The sequence below is a fragment of the Oncorhynchus masou genome, chromosome 25, assembly GCF_036934945.1.
Source record: "Oncorhynchus masou masou isolate Uvic2021 chromosome 25, UVic_Omas_1.1, whole genome shotgun sequence".
Classification (NCBI taxonomy): Eukaryota; Metazoa; Chordata; class Actinopteri; order Salmoniformes; family Salmonidae; genus Oncorhynchus; species Oncorhynchus masou.
Genome location: NC_088236.1, coordinates 48,066,666 through 48,086,307, shown reverse-complemented (window position 1 = coordinate 48,086,307; position 19,642 = coordinate 48,066,666). Strand labels below are relative to the sequence as shown.

The 19,642-nt window shown below is 43.2% G+C and overlaps 1 protein-coding gene across 4 annotated transcripts in view; it reads left to right on the top strand.

Annotated features, from left to right (window-relative positions):
• The first annotated feature begins 438 nt into the window (after positions 1 to 438).
• LOC135514422 (semaphorin-6A-like) overlaps positions 439 to 19,642 on the top strand; it is a 95,225-nt gene continuing 76,021 nt past the window's right edge. For 3 of the 4 annotated variants that reach the window (XM_064937908.1, XM_064937907.1, XM_064937905.1), the window contains exon 1: positions 439 to 838. The gene's annotated coding sequence lies outside the window, so the exon portion shown is untranslated. The remainder of the gene's footprint in view (positions 839 to 19,642) is intronic. The other variant, XM_064937906.1, reaches the window with a different exon arrangement.

Genomic DNA, 19,642 nt, shown 5'->3' with positions numbered 1-19,642 from the left:
ACTTCAGAGGGATTTGCTGTTATTCTGATAATTGTTTTTAGGTATTTGTATTTCACCTTTATTACGGAACTCTCAAAGAAATGGGGGTACAATGCGTAACTGTGGGCATCATCATTGTCACAACAATATTGTTTCTGACAGTTTCCGTGCAAGCCAGATAGGCTTGTGCTTCACGTTTCCATTGCCTATATAAATGTAATAGATCGTTTGTTGTTATTTCTCTTAAACGAACATAATTCTCTGTACGTAATTATTCTATTTGGTCATTTAGGCTATAATGATTCGATTTTTGCATTTATGTCAATGTCTTTTCATGGAATACCAGTGTACATGTAAAAATACAGTCGTCATAAGAGGCACCAATGAAACAAAAGATCCTATTCCACCAGCACGCTCCAGTCGAGGGTTTATAGCTCCTCCCTGTGTGTAGCGGGTGACAGCTGGGATCGCTGTGCACTAGTAAGAAGGCTTCATCTCCAAATAGGATGACCAGCAGCTTTTGTTAGGGGACTGAGTTCGGTTGCCACGAATGGTTCGGGAACGCTCCATTGTTAATTCTTGAACGCCAGGTTGGTCCTGCTCAGCTTTCTCAAATGAGTTTTTAAAACCGCTGGGTTTCAAGTGAATTTCCGATGGATATTCCGATTTGAAGAGGTGCGTAGCCTACAAGAGCGGCATGTAACAAAAAAGCCCAAGAGGTTTAGAAAAGTAGCGTTCGCATAGTTTTTTTTATCTCTCGAAATGAACACTGTCTGAACTGCTTTTTGAGCATTCGTTTTAATGGATTAAAGGACGAGCAATACATTTACCCCAAGGCATATCCATTCATGAGCTGAAGGTATTGTATTATGATTTTTAACCTTGGATGTGCATAATAGTAGCCTATTTCCATAGAGCCTATAAACTATAGCCTGTTTTCCAAATCACTGTAGGCTATTACAAGTGCACAACGCGTGTATAACAAGGTAGTCTAGGTCACTTCAGTAACTTTATGAAATATCTGTCTGTTGCAGTTAATCAATAACCATTCATTGGGAAAGTGTAGGATTATCTCGTAAAGATAATATGTATTTTGGCAATTTAAATATAGAATGTTTGTGCGTAAATAAGCATTTACACGTAGCCTATTATCCAAGCTGTCACGGGTCCATTCAATATCATTTGGAAGAATTTCGACGTGCCTGTAAAGCTTCAGAAATTATAGATTATTATTGACAACTCTCCGACAATTTTCCCCAGGTGGTGAAATCGTCTATAATTACAACGCCCCTCAATTATGGAGACAAACTCTCCCTTGCTTTTACTGTGCTGTGAACTTAGGCTAGCAGGACTCAACATTATAGTCTACTTAAATCATCTGAGCTCTCCTTCGTTGTTGGGCTCTCCATGGCTGCGCAATGAGATACAATTGTCATGTGTGAGAAGACAGACGGGCATTTAGATTGTCAGTGTTGGCTAAACGAATATCACCTGTGTCTTTTCAAGTGGAAAATAAGGTATTTTATCGCAGCAGGTTATTTCAATGTATTGGCCTTTATCATTCTTCAACACATCATACATTATTTATTGATGTGGATTTAAATATACAGTAGCTATTTCATAAATGTATTTTCACTTTTATTTTTCCACAATTGGGTCCAACTGATTTCTGACTGACATTTCTTTAACTGATGTACTGTAGATGGTTGTAGTTACACCACTTGTCTCTCTGTCTCTCTCTGCCTTTCTCTGCCTTTCTCCTCTCTCTCTCTCTCACACACACGCACGCGCACGCACACGCACACACACACACACACACACACACACACACACACACACACACACACACACACACACACACACACACACACACATAGAGAGAGATTAGTAGTGAAGCGTTGTCCACACAGGGTGTGTTTAGTGACTACAGGATTAAGGGCCATTTCAGGGATGGTCATTGTTGTAATTCCTCCATTCGGCATCAAATATGTGTTACATGTATGTAATGTATTTCCTTTAGAAAGAGATAAAACTGGTATGAGCAGCCATATATACTGGATGCTGAGTTTACCCATTATCTTTTACTAGGTGGGCAGGGAGGCCGCATGCAACATGCTAACACCTCAGCTCTCTCAGCCAGTTTGAATATGTCTGGGGTTGCTGTATTTACAATGGGAATCTAGTCAAGGATAAGGGATGTTTCTCAATATGTTGAAACCTCCCATTTCCTGTGTGTTTATAACAACACAATGCTAACACATTTCCTGTGTGTTTATATAAATGCTAACACATTTCCTGTGTGTTTATAACAACACAAATGCTAAATGGCTGTGATATTTTGGGGGAATTATTTGTAAGATGGGATGGTCTTGTAAAAACATTGATAGGAAAAAGAATAGTCTATGATCCATTATTTCATGAAATCACTGGAAAAAACAATTGATGCGTTCCCATTCTCGGCACTTCCGCATGGATATATAGTGTAACAGTAAAGTTGAGATGAGATACTGTAGAGGATATGTACTATGGGTATCTCTGTGAGATATACACTACAGCATTCTTACGGTGATGGGCAATAGTCCTGGAGCCATTTTGAAACACCTGCCATGATACATTGTTTACAAGACATACTCTGAAAGCAGATCATCCTGCCATTGATGTATGTGTACATGTGTGTCTGCCACTGTGTGGCTGAGTACATTTGGAGAAAGCATTGTTTTTTCTTCAAAGCAGACAAGAGGAGAAACCAAAACACCAGCATGCATTGTGGCGCCTCTATTTGGAGCAATGCTCTGTGGGACATTTGATCTGCAGCTTCCCAACAATAGCAATGAGGTTGGCATTGTGTGTGACTGATGTGGATTTGTCACACTTGTGTGCTTGGATCCGCTGTGCAGGGGTGTAGGTTGGTATTTACATTTGTCAGTCAAGGACAGATAGACGTGCTTGGTCTTGAATAATTGATCAATGGCATGCCTATGTGTAATGAATTGAACTCAATTACTCAAAGCGAGGCCTTGTTAATCATTGTGTTCTAATTTAGTGACAATACTATAGGTCCAACAGAGTTGTCTATTTCTGCATCTTTTATGATTGTATGTTTTATTAATGTGCAGCCAGTGTATTTTTTGTTGTTTAAACAATTTGTGTATGAGAGCATCATTAAAATCCTCACACTCGTCAACATGTGATTTATTTATGATTAACCCTTTATTTATTTATTATTTTTATTGCAGTTCTCTTTATACTTTAATCATTTAAAATTAGGCTTTCATCGCATTTTAGATGGGCTACCATAGTAGTCCACAGATAGCAAAATAATATACATTTTAATACCATAATCCTTTGGGGAAATTATATCCCATGTAGCCCATATTTAACTAGGCAAGTCAGTTAAGAACAAAATCTTATTTACAATGGTGGCCTATCCCGGAAGACGCTGGGCAATAGGACAGCGCACAATGAAAGCCGGAAGTGATTCAGTCTGGATTCGAACCAGGAACTGTAGTGACACCTCTTGCACTGAGATGCAGTGCCTTAGATCACTGTGCCACTCAGGGGTCCAGTGGCAGGATATAGGCTAAGTTTCAATGTGACATGAACTGTCTTTCACTGTAGCAACTTTCACCTTCTTGCCAAATGGAAAATTATTATTTTTTGTGTGTCTGTGGGGATATTTTCCAATAACTCTATTTCCATGAGCAGCTCTTTGTGTGCCTCCTACTGATAGAAAATGTTAAACACCTTGCATCCTCCATCCACCCCCACAATAGAATGATGTCAAGCTCAGATGAAATAAATAGCATGCTGGTGTTCAGAAGCTGCATGACATTCAGAGAAAGTTTTTTTTCACACACATTATTCCTCATATTGCAAATAACATGACATTGGCATCATATTTAGTGGTAAACCTCCACTCAAAGGTGAAATAGCAAAACCCATCCCATAGTATCAAACACTTGACCATTGCTCTGACAATAATATATTCAGTGAAATCCAACCCCCCCCCCCCCCTAGAATCTCAATGCACTATTTATTTTTCTTGAAGTAATAGGCCTTGTAAAATTCCCTTGCCTTAGGCTTGTTAAATTAACATAATGGAGGTCCTTATTAGTGTCAGAGTAGCCAAGGATGTACAGTATGGAGCTGATTTTTGACAGAACCTCTTAAGCCAATGGCTGAATTGGCAGAGTGCCTTTTGACATGCTCACTGTTGCTCTTAAGCAATACTTTGTTCATAGAAATGAACACAATTAAATTGTGATTGGCAATCCTAGCTGGAGAGTTGATGTAGCCGACCTGCCTGTGTTTCATAGATGTTATCAGAGATGATCCACCTCTCTGGGATATGTGTTTGCAAACACAGTATAAACTGGCTGAGATAGACAAGTGTTGATAAAGCACCTAATCTGATGCCAGACAACACAGTTTATAGTATGTACAGTTGAAGACGGAAGTTTACATACACCTTAACATTTAAACTCATTTTTTCATAATCCTGACATTTAATCCTTTTAAATATTCCCTGTCTTTGGTCAGTTAGGATCAACACTTTATTTTAGGAATGTGAAATGTCAGAATAACAGTAGAGAGAAAGATTTCTTTCTTTCATCACATTCACAGTGGGTCAGAAGTTTACATACACTCAATTAGTATTTGGTAGCATTGCCTTTAAATTGTTTAACTTGGGTCAAACGTTTCGGGTAGCCTTCTACAATCTTCCCACAATAAGTTTGGTCAAATTTGGCCCATTCGTCTTCACAGAGCTGGTGTAACTGAGGCTGGTTTGTAGGCCTCCTTGCTAACACACGCTTTTTCAGTTCAGCCCACAAATTTTCTATGGGATTGAGGTCAGGGCTTTGTTGTCCTTAAGCCATTTTGCCACAACTTTGGAAGTATGTTTGGGATCATTGTCCATTTGGAAGACCCATTTGTGACCAAGCTTTAACTGATGTCTTGAGATGTTGCTTCAATATATCCACACATACTTTTCCTATATCTTGCTGTTGTTCTGGGATTGATTTGCACTTTTCCTACCAAAGTACGTTCATCTCTAGGAGACAGAAAGCGTCTCCTTCCTGAGCGGTATGATGGCTGCGTGGTCCCATGGTGTTTATACTTGCGTACTATTGTTTGTACAGAATAACGTGGTATCTTCAGACATTTGGAAATTGCTCCCAAGGATGAACCAGACCTGTGGCTGTCTACAATTTGTTTTCTGAGGTCTTGGCATATTTATTTTGATTTTCCCATGATGTCACGCAAAGAGGCACTGAGTTTGAAGGTAGGCCTACAGATACACCTCCAATTGACTCAAATTATGTCAATTTGCCTATTAAAAGCTTCTAAAGCCATGACATAATTTTGGGGAATTTTCCAAGCTGTTTAAAGGCAGTCAACTTAGTGTATGTAAACTTCTGACCCACTGGAATTGTGATACAGTGAATTATAAGTGAAATAATCTGTCTGTAAACAATTGTTGGAAAAATTACTCTTGTCATGCACAAAGTAGATGTCCTAACTGACTTGCCAAAACTATAGATAGCTAATAAGAAATGTGTGGAGTGGTTGAAAAATGACTTTTAATGACTCCAACCTAAGTGTATGTAAACTTCCGACTTCAACTGTAAATAGTTACATTTGTACTGTACTTATACAGGTGAGTGACCATGATTCACAAACGGCACTTGCTGTGAACACTCATTATGAACAACGGTGGCTTCCGGTTGTGTTTAGCTCATTGGGTGCTCATGAGGTATGCATCGATGCTTGCATAGGACTACATGGATGCTCTACAGCAGCTTGTCCTGGGAGAGTTCCATGACACTGTGTTGATGGGGTGCTTGTTGTGTGCTTTGCAGGCCCTCCTTCCACCTTCTGTGCCTCGGTGTGTGGCAGTGTATCACAGAGAGGAGTGTGCATCTATCCCCCTCCCATCTATCCCCCTCCCATCTCGATTGGCACTGCATTTCTCATTTATTAATCATTGAGGCTGCTCTCTTATTCGGTTGCCATAGTTTCAAGGCCTGATACGGTGTTGGGGTGCCCAGAGAAGGCCAGGAGAGATTTCAGGGCAGCACTCGGATCAGCACTCTCCATGGGTGTCTGCTTGAAAAGGCTAAATGGTTTCCACTTTCATCTCACAGCGGTGCGCTCCCTCTATAGAAAGAGGAAGAAAATGTAAGGAGGCGTTCACAGGAGGCCCTATCCCTGGAATCATGTGTCTTTCACTGAAGAGGCTGATGCTACTGTATGTTTACTGGCGACAATATGGGTCTTATTGTCCTCCTGGGTTTGCAATGGGTGATCTCAGAGATATAATTGGCCTCCCTTATTACACAGAATGTGTTTGGAGAGATTCATTTTGTTGTCTGGTTTAAGAAAACAAACCATAGAGAATTTGTAGAAGATTGCATCACTCTCCACCAAGAAAGATATCAGTATGTTGAGGCTACCCGTGTGTTGAGCATTTGTTTTTCATTCCTCTAAGATGGTCTTTCTTGGCCGTGTTGTACCTCCCAAATGAGTCTGTAATCTATGTTTACTCTTGTAATGGTTTAATGTAGCCATATTGTTGCTGTATCATATTAAACTTTGCCTGTGGTATTTTCAGGGGAGCTGGTGGGCAAAGCCCTCTAATCATGGGACTTTCTTCTTGGCCTTTCATGTGGGCCACATTAAGAAGAAAGAACCTTGTCATTGTTAGTGCCATTGGGATGTAATCCAAGCCTGGGTGATTTAGACACTGCAATTCTCTCATCTGGGTGACCTTTCTGGAGGGAATCCTACCATGGGGTTATAATGGAGAATTGGCCTGTTTGCTCAATTTACCCATGCATACGTTTTATGACATTAAAGTGATATGATTGTAGACTCAGTGACATAATTTTTTTAGGTGCAGGTGACTGGCGAGGGTGCAGGGCTTGTGGACTATTGTCTGTCTGTTATTTATGTGGGGAAATGCACTGTGTAAAGTGCTATGTGAGGGATGCTGCTCTGAGGCAAGGTCTATCTCGAAAGTACACCCGTGGTTAGTAAGTGTTATTTAATAGAGCAAATGTCATTTGTAATGCCCACCCAAGTCATGTAACCTTTCAGACGATGACAGATTATTTGCAATTTATTTGATTATTTGCAATTTCCACATTCCTTATTTTACCTATAAGAAAGCAATCTCATCAATTGATGGCTTTTACACGTTAGTTTATTTAAAGATAAATCAAATTGACATATATTTTTCATTAGCTCTAAGTAAGGGATGTTACAACAGACATACAAGAAAGAAGGATCAGTCACAGTTGCTGGCTACAAATTTAAAAAACGAGAGTCTTTTTCCATTTCTGAATCCAATCAGGACAAGAAAGTGAACAATAATAATACCTCTGTGTGTACATTTATGACATACCTAATGAACAAATTACAGTCAATGTTGCGTGGTCGTGTGGCTGGTAGGAGACGCACACGACCACAGGGCCCCCAGTGTTTCAGCACTCCTGCCTATCCATCAGCTCAGGTGGACCGGTGGGCTGGGAACACTTATCATCACTCTCATAAAGGCCACACAATGTCCCCCTTGCTCACATTTCACTCAACCCTGATTAAATGTATGGCAGCGGATGCTGCATTGTTCCATGCATAGTGATGTGTTCATTATCTAAATGCTCATCTTATTAGGCAAGCAGCACAAGGTTAGTGTGTGCAGGCGGAGGAATACGCTGTTATTATGAGGCATGTTGCTGTGATTGAGCTGTACATTTTATTGAGAAGTGCACAAACAGTATTCACAACACTGTTGACGACTACCATACTTTTACTATGCATTTCAGATGAATGTTGAATGCTCTGGCTGCACTAGCCATTTGATGTGTTTAAATGGTAGTATTTCGATCAACGTCACTTGTTTACATCCTGTGTACAACCATCAACTTGGCTCTTTATTGATTATGCTGCTAAGGTAATTGAACACTTGATTATTTCATTGCGATTGGAGACCGTATTAAGATGCATGGCCCTGTTCTCAGGCGCAGCAGTCGCTGAGAATATGGTTTGACTTCACAAATGCAGGTTTTTCATGAATCTTGTTCTGGAGGCAGCTCTGCAGAACGGTCACTAGCTGGCACAGTCACAAAGTCATAAAATCTGATTTAAACCTAACCTTAACCCTAACCTTAACCGCACTGCTAACCCTGATGCCTAACCCTAACTTTAAATTAAATTAAATTAATTAATTACCTAAAAGCACATTTTTATTGCCATGAATTTTTACAATTTAGCCAATTTTGACATTGCAGTTGGCCTAAGGATAAATCACTCAGTTCTGCCTCCAGGACAAGACTCGTGACAATAAGCATCAGTACGCTTCACAAACAGTCTGAGAATCTGTTACAGCATCCTCCCATTTGTTTTCTTCCGCGTGCCATTTTTTTATGAGTTCAAACAGGTTCCTCAACGACTGTCCATTTTAAGTAGGTAGTTAATTATGAAAAATTACCATCAGCAATTCATTAGTCACCCCCTCTTAGGTTTCGGTTGGCTCCCCTGTCAGTCGGTTAGTGCACGTGAGCTAATGCAAGGTAACCAGAGAGGAAGGGAGGAGACAATCTACAGGCAACACAGCACAGCTCCTGTTCATCATCTGACCTACATAAGAGAAGGATCCTCTGGTACTGTTGTTTCTGGAACAGTATTTCTTTCTAACTGACTTTGATCTCCACTCCTCTCAGGGTGATGCTGTGTGGATTTATTTCCCTCTGTAGGCCCATTGAGATGCAGCATTACTACCTGCGTCCATACTGGTCCTATGTCCACCCTGCATGGTGTATGTAGACACTATCTAAAGCAAACACTATTTAATGTGGCCTCGGTAGATAAGATGGGTCATTGCTGTTAAATGGTGGCGCCGTTGTGTAATCACTCAATTCTCACACTAACAGGTGAATGGCTTAATGTGGCCTTGTGTTTTACAGGCTGGCTGCTCCTGACTGTGTCAGGAGCTGTAGAAAAGGTTATGTTGTTGAATCAGGGTTTCAGTTTCAATATATTGTTTGTGCAAGAATGACTATAGAAGTAATTAGCCAATGATTGGTGTAAGAGTCACTTCATGACATTCGATGAAAGCGGAGATCAATTGAGTCAGTGATTTCAACACATTTTTCAAAAAATCATCTGCTTAACAACTACCTCAAGAACTACCTCAGGAAAATCAGAACTCATGGTAGTGCCAACTACAGTATCTCTTAGGGATGGCTGTGATTGTTCCAGAGTAACAGACAACCAGAATGAAATACCCAAGGACCCCATATTTCTCAGCTCCACCATGAGTGTAGTAATAAGGCGTGATTTTTCTATCCAAAGTGCTCATTGCTTTCCCTTAAGGCAATGTCGACAGTTATTACTGCATCACGGTAATTTCCATGGCTATAATGCTGGACTAATTGATAGAGTAAATACTACAGCTGCATCGCTCTAAAATATTTCCTGAATGGAAGTATGAATGGAGTGTGGCTCTATTCTTTCCCCACTGTACAATTCCCCACACAGTTTTAGTTCCTAATTCTTCACGCCACCATATTGAAATTGAAGAGAGGTTGCGGTTGGAGGAATATTGATTTTAGCCAATCGAATGTTAGCAGAATCTTGGGTGTTATTTATAGCCATTAGTAATGATTATTTATTCACGTGGATGCATTGTATTACATCTTGGAGGTTATTGAGCGGACACAGAGATACTAATCAATGAAAGCATTAATACTCCTGTTTGTCCTGTACTCTCAAACAACTGCCTCCTCCCTCCCCCAGAGTCAAAAGTTTTGACAAAGAACTCATGTTGTTCAAATGGGCCAATGTGTTTTGTCATCGTCATGTGGGTTGGACATAAGAACGGCCTTGCCCTAGTTGCCAATAAGATTGGCAAGAAGAAATCGGCCCAAGAGGAGGTTATTATTCAGAAGGCATGAGTCGAGAAAAAAGGGCCTAACATAGAATAATTAAGGTGGAGTCACATTTTACTTGAAAACATTCGCAAACTACCCGGGGAATAGATATACTGTACTTGTGTCTTCGTATTGGATAACATGGATATAGAACTGAATCCTCAGTCTCTAGAGTTGGGCCCTGATGTTTGACTAGATACCAGAGAATGCTAGTGATAACATAAGCCTTTTATGGCATTGTGACGGTTGAAACTCAAGATGGCAAACCCAGTTATAAAACAGTTGTTGTGGCTGTTTTGCTTTAAGTGCCCTTTGGGTGGGTTATGGCATGGTCTGGGTATGTGAGCCACTCTGGTGTCTAATGGGCAGGGCATGGCGTATAAAGTATCTGTTGGACATATACTGTGGGTCAGATATCCTAGTGGTCAGATGAGTGGCTGTTCCTGTGGAAGACAGAGTGATTAGGTTTCCTTCGTGTTGTTGGGGTCCGATGTCTGCTAGAACTCCTCAATCGGTGCCATGTTTGACAATCACATGTATGCGGTATATGAAATGGTGTATCCTACATGTGATATGATGAACAATGGAACTAAAACTTGATTAAAGTTCTCAATTTCAGGTTATGTTTCCACCCACCCCATAGGTGAGAATGTAAACTAGAAGTTGATCATAATAACCTATTCACCAACCCCCCTCCCAAACAAAAAACAGATCAAATGAATAGATAAGACAAATAGGCCCATGTTGTCTATAGGGTCAACAACATGATATTTCCTGTGTTCAGGATATGGATGCTGTTGGATGTGGTGGATTATTGTGTTAGAGGATTGATATGATAGAGAATCAGAACAGGGTGGTGGTATTGCATTCACCTTTACATTCTCAAGTGTGGATAAGGAATGGCATCGTTACGTAAAGAGATCTCCATGATTATGCCTGGCCTCTCAGTGCACAGTATGGTAGGTAGTTCTTTGGGTGTGTGTGTGTGTGTGTGTGTGTGTGTGTGTGTGTGTGTGTGTGTGTGTGTGTGTGTGTGTGTGTGTGTGTGTGTGCCCCCTGTGAACCAACAGTGCTTGCATCCTGTGCATACAGCAGCAGGGCACACAAGCGCTCATTGTACACTTCAAATAGCAGTGCTTGAGTACAGACAGTTTTGTCCCAGTGGAGATCTGTCAAGGTTATACGTTATTCCACAGTTTTCATATGGTAATCATTTCTGGACTTTTCAAATGGAGTTGTTTTAATGAAAGTAGTCGTTCATTGTATGCTCCTTAATGGAATGTGACAGCCTGTACTGTTTAGGTGGCTTAATTGGCCCTCCGTAGAGATTGAAGGGTAGAAAGGTGAAAGGAAGAGGAGCCTTCCTTATAACACAGCCAACACGCTTCACTGGCATTTCTAGTTAGTATAAAACCCATTGTTTTATTGGCAAACACAGAACAATAGACAGATGCCCTGAACTTCCCTCTTTTAATGAGGACATTGTCAAGAACTATCATCATTATAATGACATTTCTGTTGATTTCCTATTTACTGTATACAGTAGCCATTACAATGACGGGGTTGAGGAATATTTCTGAATTAGTTGTTTTTTTTGCCAGTTACAAATGTGTGTCTGTGTGCTTCATCCAGTGAGACATCAGCTGTTTATGTGAGGTTTTCGAATCATTGTTATTAAGTCTTATTTTCCTGGAACCGAGAACACTGATTGACCCCGGTAGGTTTTTGTTTATGACACCAAGTCCTAAGTGGATGTGGTTATTGTCGTTGCATGTGTATGCCAGATTAAAGCTATCTTGGCTGCAGAGACCAAGTTAAAAGGCGAGGTGCAAGGCCACAGTAAGCGAGACCTTCCCAGACCTTGCTGAATAGAAAGGTTTTCCTTTATTTGACTTAGTGGCACCAAATCTCTGTAGCTATTTTAAAGTGATGCTCTGGAACTTTTGTTTAATTTCAACCAGTAGTTTTGGAATTGGTCCCCGTTTTTTAGTGTACTACATCATTCAATTGTGAACTATGTCATCCATTTCGTATGTTACCTCCTGCAAATGTACATTTTCTGGGCAATTTGATTAATATGTTATGAATCCAATTCGTACAATACTGTATGTTACAAATGTGTTGTGCTTAAGATCTCCGACTTCGTTTTTAAGGCACCCTGAACTTCCCATGCTGTGGGAACATTGAGGCATTGATCTATTGCAGCCCGCTCTGACTGTGGCGATCGACAAAGTGGTGGCTTCACCTTCATATTTCAGGTCAATATGAAAGTACATCATGGGAAAAACTTTTAAATTACACCCTTAACCAGGAGTGAAAGTGGATTTAATTTCTTACCGGTACGGGATACCCAAGTTTGAGCACACATTTGTTTTTAATACTACATAACGTACACGGTAGCCTACTCTGCTGACACTGACAAACAGATCAATAAAAACGATGTTGTCCATATAATTGGTCTTCGAAAAGGGCACACAAAAAATAAAATACGACGTCTATCTAACCTGGAGGAGGAAAGTATTATCCAAAAACAAAGAAAAGTGACACTGACCCAATAATAAAGTCTGCATATGCACACTCATCAGAATATGGCCAATGTTCTCCGCTGGTGCCAGTAAGATAGGCTACTGTTTGCTCAATTAAGATTGGAGTCTTTTCATTGTTATCTCTTTAAAGCAATAGCCAATTGCTTACCAAACAGTTTTTTTCCCCCAGTTGTATTTTGAAATATTGCGATATGCCTGGCTGGGTCTCTCTGCTTTTCACTGACAGTCGCAACTCAACAATCATCTATTTGGTGTTTGCAGCGCGTGCTGCCCAAATTGCGGGCCCTTTCCGACAGTAGGCTATGCGATTTTAAAACAATCCACAGCTTTATTTTTAAGAAGTTAGTGATCCTCTGTGCCGAATCATGCTTTCTGATGTAGTGGCCTATTTTGAATAATTGTATTTATTTATTGTATATACGGGAGTAAGCTAATTAGGATATCTCATTTTGGCAATTTAGTTCAAATTACTTTAGGGAAAGCTTAGCTTCCCCTAGCCTTATGGACACGCCACCTCCCCTCCCACCTCCCCCAGTCATGATGTTTTCATCTGATTGTCAAACAATCACTTAACAAAGGCGCTCCTTTAGGCTACCCGTCCACTCACAAAATCATTTCAGCATCCAAACCACAACAGTGCACTGTGCACCCGCATTTTGATTAAAGGAAAGAGACATCTGTTAACAAACACCAACGTGTATTGTAATTATATTATGTGATTGTCATTAGGCTTACACTTGTAGCCTGAGTTGATGCATGCATGTTGTCCACTTGCGCCTCGATCTCGGTCTTGTCATCTCCGCCTTGTCCGTGAGCATCTCCGCCACTCATCTCTGCCTTGACAAAATGTAAGTGTTTTTCTCAAACCACAATGCAATTTTGAGAGTATACCACTCGGTGTCCAGTCAATTCGCAAATGTTTCATATGGCTGACATAGAGAAATATTAAATAATGGTCTAATAGCCTATAGTTTATTGGGCGTGTTGTATTAATTATGATAGGCTCACGTTTTACTGGCGTACCCCCACTATTTATTTTGCCGGGACGCCATTACGGACCGTACCGCCTTACTTTCACCCCTGCCCTTAACTTCACGCAGCCCTGTCAACCTTTTCACTCAAGAACTCGCTAATCTCCACATGAGAAGATCATGTTGAGTTAGGCACTCTGAATCTGCATAACTCCTTTGGCTTATATTGTTGCAAAATTCAGTTCGGTATTTCTCTGGCGTGTTGACTAAAAGAAGGATAAAATTCTCACTGACTGACCAGTGGTGCATTAAATAGCCTGCCTGAGCACGTTTCGGACCGAAATGCACCGTGTAGGTTACTCATGTTTATTAGAGAAACAAAACAAACGAACTATACAAGAATAACTAATAAATACAAAACAACAAACGGAACGTGAAACCTATTACAGCCTGACTGGTTTTATAAAAAATAATTTATTATCATCAGTACCATTCATTCTTTACAAATCATAATTTACATACATACACAAAAAGATATTTTTAATTAAACTAATTAAATGAAACTAAACATAAACCCCAAACAAAACCTCAGGGGAGCATCTTCCCTCCCCGTCACCCTACAAAACACCTTTCCCTATCTCCCGTCCCTAATCTAACCTCTTACAAATCTAAATGACACCCAGCCCTAAACCCCCTTCCACCTCTCCCGAGCAGCATGCTGCCCCCACTTCCTCTCCTCCCTCTTCATCCTCCCCTCAAATCTCCTTCCACTCTCCTCACTATCCCTTCCACCCCCCAATCTCTCCCTGTCTTCACCATGTTCTGCCTGGCTTCCCACAGCCCCCGTTTAAAGAGACTCATGAGAAGCCAGAGCAGAAACCTGTCCCTATCCGTCCCTCTCACTCTCCCTACACCCCTCTCTAACCTGGCCCACGTCAATACAAAATCCCCCTTTACCAAACCTAACAACACCCGTGCCCTAGCCCATACTACTCCGGCAAAGGCACAGTCCCAAAAGACATGACGCACAGTCTCCTCCCTGCCACAAGAGGATCTTGGACAGGTGGGGGATTGCACTAAACTAAACCGGTACAAGATGGAACGTACCGGCAAACGCTATGAAGGCTCAACCAATTCAGGTCCTTGAGCCTGTTGTCCAGACCCCGCACCTGCACTCCCTCCCAGACCGCTTCCGAGATACCTACTACAGGCGCCCGACTCTCTGCCTTTCTGGCCTCCTCGTACAAGTGCCTATGATCTAAACCTACTCGGGCAACTTCAACCTCAGGGTGCGCACGCAGCCACTTGGCCGCATGACCAAAGTGCCACGGCAGCTGTTCCGCCCGAGGACCCGTGTTAGACCACACCATTATGCTTCTCGCCTGATACGAGAAAAACACCCGCAGGAAGTAACCGGACGGGTGTATCACTGGCTGAGCAAGCTCCGTTAACAAGAAAGAAACAAAAATTGTGTCCAGCTTGAGGGGGAAATGTGGTACCCCCCTACCTCCCTCCCTGATGGGACAGATCATACGTGCCCTGGCGACCCACTCATACCTGCCACTCCACATAAACTGAAACACAAGCTTCACTAGAGGCCTTCTCAGACAAACCGGCAATGGGTAGATGTATGCCAAATACAAAAGCGACGGCAACACATCCACCTTTAGGACCAGGACCTTGCCCATAAAAGACAAAAACCTAGCTTTCCACATTGCTAGCTTCCTCTGTACCACTGCAATACACATGTTCCAGTTTAGCGTCGCAGAGCCGGAGGTCTCAAAATGGACCCCGAGAATCCTCAGGGCCCCCTTACAGAGAGATAACCCCCAGGCACATCCGTTCTACCGCGCCATCTTCCGAAAAACTTGACGGAAGACTTTGCATGATTCAGAACTGCTCCCGACGCCGAGTGAAATCCCCAAAGATGGCAAGGGACCTTGTCAGGCACGAGTCCTTGCACAACAACAAGGAAGTGTCGTCGGCGTACTGCGTCATCTTAACACGCAGTCCACCACTTCCAGGGATCAGCAGACCTTCCACCCCTGTGTCTGCCCTAATGGCAGCCCCCAGAGGCTCCATGTACAGAACGAAGAGGAGAGCCGAGAGTGGGCACCCCTGCCTGACCCCAGACGAGAGGTCAAAAACGTCACCCAAGTGACTATTTACACTAACTCGGCACCCCGCTCCGACATATAATGTACGAATCCATCCTATAAACTTCTCCCCAAATCCTAATCGACCTAACACTCTGAATAAAAAGGATCTATTCACGCGATCAAAGGCTTTCGCCTGATCTAGCGCTGCTACCATAAAAGGCAGTCCTCTATCTTCAACCCAAGCGATGGAGTCCCTGATTAACTGTAGGTTCCATCTAATAGAGCGGCCCTCTACCCCGCACGTCTGATCCTCATGAACGACGTAGGGAAGGGCTGTGCGCAACCGGTCTGCTAAAACCTTTGCAAGTAGCTTGTAATCTACACACAGCATGGTCAACGGCCGCCAGTTGCCAAGGTCAGTTACTTCCCCCTTCTTATATAAAAGTGACAGCACACCAACAGCCATTGATCCCCCGGGACCCCGTCTCAAGGATGGCCTTCAAGACTTCGAGGACCACTGGTCCAAGTATACCCCAAAACTTGAGATAAAACTCAGCCGGCAGCCCATCCATCCCAGGCACCTTCCCTTTTCCCATCCTCCTAAGAGCGCTCTCAACCTCTTCTAGTGAAATCTGGGCCTCCATCACTTCTCTAATGTCCTCCGGCAACCGCCTGGACAAGTGTTCTAAAAACACATTTCCCTGCTCTACATCTATTTCCTTTCCTTAAATAAACCTTGGAAATGATCAGTTGTCACCCTGACCATATCCTCTGGTTCTCTAACTATACTACCATTTTCTTCCCTAACACCAAGCATTACCTTCCTACTCTGTCTTGCCCTAACCGACTTAAAGAACATAGCAGAACAAGTCTCATTATGTTCTAGAAAGCCGCTATGCGCACGCTCCAGGAAAACTCGAGCCTTCCGCTCCTGCAACTCCCTGAGCTGCGCCTTTAGGGTTGAGGATCTCTCCCAGTCAAACGACCCGCCGAGGTTGCCTGCCTCGTATTCGAGATCAATTAACCTTTGGATACGATCCACCTCCCTCCTCTCCTCCCTTTTTTTCCTCTTGCAATACCCTATTATAAAAGCCCTAATCCTCACCTTAACTAATTCCCACCACTCTAACACCCCTCGCACATGGACCGGAGACCCTCAAGCCTCCTAAAGAAAACATAAAACCCGTCAACAAAAGCCTGCTCCTCCAGCACGTCCCGATCTAGCTTCCAGTACCCCTTACCAAAGAGGCAGACCGACGACCCCACCTGCAGGAGCACCCCGTCGTGATCCGAAAAGAAAACAGGCAACAGCCGCCCAGACAACTTTCCCAAAGACCTGGGTACAAAAATATAATCGAGCCTCCGCTCAACCCCCTGGAGTTACGCCATGTAGGACCGTCCATTTTCGGAGTAGTGTGCATACCACCATCTACCAGACCATGGCAAGCCATTAGCCTAGCAATGGCGCCTGCACTGTTATCCCCCTCTTCCTAAATCTGTATTAAAATCCCCCCTATCACTAATTTCCTATTTGTAACACACAGGGGCGTCAGACAGTCCACCATCTCCTTCCTGTCTGCCACCCCCTGTGGCCCATACACCACCACTAATCTAAATTTACACTCCCTTATCGTGACATCCACCCCTATAACTCTCCCCTGCATTACAACAAAGGAATCTTCTACTTTTACCTCCCTGTGTCCACACAAAATCCCTACCCCAGATGAGTGCACCCCCTACACCCCAAACCGACTCTCCCTTGTCCCACTCCCTCTTAAATCTACTAACATCCCCTCCATCCCTCAGGTGAACCTCCTGTAAAAAACAAAAATCAAAACCCACACCCTCCAAATAACTAAAAACCGCCCTCCTCTTAACAACATCTCTTAAAACCCCTTACATTTAAACTAACAAAAGTAAAATTAGACTCCATGAAGAAAATAAAATACAACATGTAATATACTCAAATACTAAACCCAGACAGAAAAAAAAAAAAAAACAGGAGACTCACCCGATGCTCCCCTGCTCCATATCTACCGGTGAGAACACCATCTGTAATCCCGACATCCCCCCTCTTCCTCCATCACACCATCCCAGGATGCAGGAATAGTGTTTGGCTTCGGGGTACCCTGCACCCTGGGTCTACCCCCACAATCCTCCCCCTCCCCAGTGTTGCAGCTGGTTTGGAAGAAAATTGGGGAGGCTGAGTCCCCAAACAAAAAACCCCCCACCTCCTCCTGTACCCAGTCCTGAGTCTTGTTAGGTGTGTCACCACCCAAATGAAGTTGAGAGTCTTGGGAAACCAGCAGCAACCCAGAGGTTTCTCCCACCCCCATTACTCTCTTGGCCATCCCCACCCCCTCACTGTCGGCCAATCGCACCCTCCTCTTCATTCTCTTCTTTGGTGATGGCGGCAGTGGAGAGATACCACCCCCTCCCCCGCCAGCTCCTCCACCATACCCCTCATCTCTTCCACCATGTCACTTTCCCCCAGTCCACTTGCTCTTCCACCGTCTTCTTCTCTAACATTCCTCCCTCACTTTCTTCTCTCTCATTCTCCTCCACTCGGTTACCTTCTTCCACCGCTTTTCCTGGTTCTCCTACTCTCGTGCCTTCCGTTTCCTTCTCTCTTCCATCCACCGCTTCTTGCTCCTCCTCCTTCCTTGTAGCCTTCCCCTCTGGACTTGTAGTCTTATCATGAGGCATGTTTCCTTCCCCTCCTCTTCTTCCCCCATCCCCAGCTCCTGCCCCCCCCCAGCCGCAGACGCATATGACCTCTGACGGGCCGGGCACTCGCGCCACAGGTGTGCTGACGAGCCACACCCATGGCATGTCTTAGGCTTGTCACAATCCCTCGCCTCGTGATCCTCAGATCCACAAAATCTGCATTTTCTCATGCTGCACGAGGCAAAAATGTGTCCATAGGCCATACAGCGCCTGCAAAATGGGGGCTGACGTGCATAAAACAAAGTCCCCCTGTCAGCCCCAAGGGAGAACATAGCAGGAGGATGAAGGTATCCACCATGTCCCTTTGGGTCCTCCCTGAGGAGGGCCTGGAAACCTCTCCTCCCATTCCAAAACCCAAGGGAGTCTTTGAGGTGCCTAGCTGAGGAAACGTTATCCATGTATCTCCCCAGAAAAGCCCTCACCTCTTCATCCTTAACGTAAGGGTTATACATGTTAACAGTCACAACCCTAAAGTTATTCTTCGCCAGACTTGATATTTCGTAGTGGCACATCGGCCTCTCTCCTCCCACTGCTCTTGCCCTTCTAAGGATATCATCATGCTTTTCTTCAGAATATAGCGCGACGTCGTATGCTCCCTCCAACGAGTTGCCTTGGAAACAAAACACGTCCTTCACCGTCAGCTTTAGAATCCCCATCAATATAATTCTTCCAAAAGATTCTCGTCCTAACGGCTCCAACTCCTTTTCCTTCCAAGCAAAACGAATCGTGTTAGCCAGCCCAATCCCAGGGATCGACCGTGATGATGTATTTAGCACCATCTCCGCAAGGAGAATGGCGCTCGTTCTTTTCTCTTCCGATACAAGAAAAAACGAAAATCCAAAAGTGACCGCAACTGTCCGGTGAAAACTAGCACAGAGACAGGAACAATCACCCACGAAATGCAAAGCGAAAACCAGGCTACCTAAATACGGTTCCCAATCAGAGACAACAAGAATCACCTGCCTCTGATTGAGAACCGCCTCAGGCAGCCAAACCTATTAAACACACACACCCCTAATCAGCTACAATCCCAAATACTACAAACCCCGATACGAAAATACAATACATAATAAACCCATGTCACACCCTGGTCTGACTAACTAATAAACTAAAACACAAAATACTAAGACCAAGGCGTGACAGCACGGTTGATTATGAATAACAAAACTGTATGTGTGTCACTCACCATGAAGATAATTCTTTTTCACCAAGTGTTTTTGCATCGCTGAGATTTAAAAGGGAGAGGAGAACGTTTTTGTAATGACTTTTGCCAATGTTTATTTTCCTCAGAGTGGTGCACACAGGTCTAGAGTGTGGTATAGTTTGGGATGATGTTACTGGTGTGAGTTAGTACCAGCGACAGTTCCACAGTGGGAAGCCAGCTCTGG